General features: G+C 46.2%; 2 non-coding genes across 2 annotated transcripts; both read left to right on the forward strand.

Annotated features, from left to right (window-relative positions):
* Nucleotides 1-1900: 1900 nt before the first annotated feature.
* Nucleotides 1901-2019, forward strand: LOC130386733 (5S ribosomal RNA). The gene has a single exon (XR_008896194.1). It is a non-coding gene; the product is annotated as a 5S ribosomal RNA (ribosomal RNA).
* A 425-nt stretch (nt 2020-2444) lies between these two features.
* Nucleotides 2445-2563, forward strand: LOC130386798 (5S ribosomal RNA). The gene has a single exon (XR_008896240.1). It is a non-coding gene; the product is annotated as a 5S ribosomal RNA (ribosomal RNA).
* The last annotated feature ends 446 nt before the right edge of the window (nt 2564-3009 follow it).

The following is a 3009-nucleotide window of genomic DNA, read 5'->3' on the forward strand; positions in this document are numbered from 1 at the left end:
AGTGCCACGTGGTATCATCTCAACCACTGCACAAAAGCCGCTCAACCCAAGTCCAGGGATGAGCGTGAGGAGGAGGAGCCAGACGCAGACACACCTGGGGCTGACCAGCTGCCCCAGGACCAGATCCAGTCGAGCCAAGAGATACAGCAACATGATGATGCTGAAAACGGGGAGCCTGTTCCTGATCCTTTACGGGTTGTGCCAGATTCCGCTGGCACAAGGACAGACCCCGAGGAAGGATAAAACCACGGAGACAACACAGACCTGGAAGAGCCAGGAATCAGGGGCTGGTACTGAAGGAAGCCAGAGAGAATATATACTTCTTAAAGCTGTGGCTTGGCAGAACAGACAGGCTTTAGATTGGCTTTTAGCAGAAAAGGGGGGAGTTTGTGCTCTTATAGGTGAAATGGGTTGTACCTTCATTCCAAATAAAACTGCCCCAGATGGATCATTCACACTTGCGATGAACAACCTAGAGGAGTCGGGTGACTGGGAGAGGATGCTCTATGGGGAGATAGATTGGAGTGAAACTGGAGAGGAGACCGGAATGTGAGAATCGGACATCAGAAGGAGGTCCTATTTTCTTAACTGGTGACCTCTTCATGTGAACCACAACCATTGCGGACAGTTTGAACAAATGGACATTGGACTAAATGGGTTTCAGGGCTGGTGGCTGCAAACAGAAGCAACAACCACAATGCCCAAACCCCCCACGTTTATATAGTATACCGGTACATGACGATAATCAGAGCTATCCAAATCTATGCAAGCTTGTTGACAATCTTAGTTTTTAATTTATATTATTTACTTATTTTTTGAAATGTCATTTTTTGAGTTTCATATTTTTACGTCATATATTCTGAAATGCTAATTTTCAATGCATGCTGAGAATACTATGTTATGTGTGAAGTCTAGTACGACATTTGATAGATCTTTTTGCCTTAAACAGGTTTAAAATCCTGAGAATTATACAGGTTGAGATCCCTGAACATGCTTAAAGGTTTTTAACGATGATCAAATGTAGTGCAAAATCTTACCTAAACGACTGTTATGTTTTTGTTGTGGTCTTGACAGCCACAAGAGGGGGGATGTGTGGTAGAAATTAATGAGTATATTCTATGGTAAACCATGATTATTATTAGGCTTGTATATCTAATGGTAGAAAACATTTAAAGGGTCTCTGGATTCTTATCCAGGGCTGATCACGAGGCCTGGGAGTCTTGGGTCAGAGCAGGAGTTGGGGCCCAACCCCAAGAGCAGGAAGCTACTGAGACGATGCATGCTGACTCCACTTCCTGGGTCCTCGACCATCTCAGTGACCATCTGTTTAGAAGAATTTGTGTTTGATTATGTGTGGACACCTAAAAAACAAGAAACTGCTGAGTACTGTGCTATTGTGTGTTTAAGAAGAGGCTGGAATCTGTTGACGACCAGTAACTCTATAGACCTACCCAGGCTGTTGTCGTTGTTGTATTTCTGCACGATAAAGTCTTTTGTCAATTCTTGCTCCTCTTGATTCTTTAGCGCCCACTGTTTTGGAGAATGTAAGCAACATAAAGACATTGGCAACGTCTCTTCAAACTCTATTAGTGAAAAATGTGGACAGTGCAGTGACTCTGCCAGCAGGGAGCAGCAGAGAGCTGCAATGACGGCGGTCCACCTTAGTCCATCCCAGGTTTTGCAACGCTACGTTTCTTCAAAAGATCACGCAAACGATGACGCCCAAGCAGTGTAATGCATTGCGTTCAAATATGTAACTCTGAGTCTGGAATAACGTATTCATTCATTCATTATGGATCTAATCATTGTTTCTGTACAAGTCCCGTCTCTGGCCACGGCAGCGCTCTCACTCCTTACGTCCTCCTCCTGTATAAAAGCTAATATGGTCAAGTCTATACATGCTTACGGCCATACCACCTTAGGCACGCCCGATCTCGTCTGATCTCGGAAGCAAAGTAGGGTCGGGCCTGGTTAGTACTTGGATGGGTGACAGCCTGGGAATACCAGGTGCTGTAAGCATTATACTTTTTCAACTCGAGCTCATTGGATGCAATGGCCTACCGTGCGTTGATCTTTAGCGCCCACTGTTTTGGAGGATTTAAGCAACATACAGACTCTGACGACGTCTCCTCAAACTCTATTTGTGAAACATGTGGACAGTGTAGTGACGTAGCAGAGAGCTGCAATGACGGCGGTCCACCTTAGTCCATCCCAGGTTTTGCAACGCTACGTGTCTTCAAAAGATCACGCAAACGATGACGCCCAAGCAGTGTAATGCATTGCGTTCAAATATGTAACTCTGAGTCTGGAATAACGTATTCATTCATTCATTCATTATGGATCTAATCATTGTTTCTGTACAAGTCCCGTCTCTGGCCACGGCAGCGCTCTCACTCCTTACGTCCTCCTCCTGTATAAAAGCTAATATGGTCAAGTCTATAAATGCTTACGGCCATACCACCTTAGGCACGCCCGATCTCGTCTGCTCTCGGAAGCAAAGTAGGGTCGGGCCTGGTTAGTACTTGGATGGGTGACCGCCTGGGAATACCAGGTGCTGTAAGCATTATACTTTTTCAACTCGAGCTCATTGGATGCAATGGCCTACCGTGCGCTGATCTTTAGCGCCCACTGTTTTGGAGGATTTAAGCAACATACAGACTCTGACGACGTCTCCTCAAACTCTATTTGTGAAACATGTGGACAGTGTAGTGACGTAGCAGAGAGCTGCAATGACGGCGGTCCACCTTAGTCCATCCCAGGTTTTGCAACGCTACGTTTCTTCAAAAGATTACGCAAACGATGACGCCCAAGCAGTGTAATGCATTGCGTTCAAATATGTAACTCTGAGTCTGGAATAACGTATTCATTCATTCATTATGGATCTAATCATTGTTTCTGTACAAGTCCCGTCTCTGGCCACGGCAGCGCGGCGGGCGGGCGGGCGGGCGGGCAGGCGGGCGGGCAGGCAGGCAGGCAGGCAGGCAGGGTGCTATAATAGGTAAGGTAAGG

Source organism: Gadus chalcogrammus, chromosome 7 (genome assembly GCF_026213295.1).
Source record: "Gadus chalcogrammus isolate NIFS_2021 chromosome 7, NIFS_Gcha_1.0, whole genome shotgun sequence".
NCBI lineage: Eukaryota > Metazoa > Chordata > Actinopteri > Gadiformes > Gadidae > Gadus > Gadus chalcogrammus.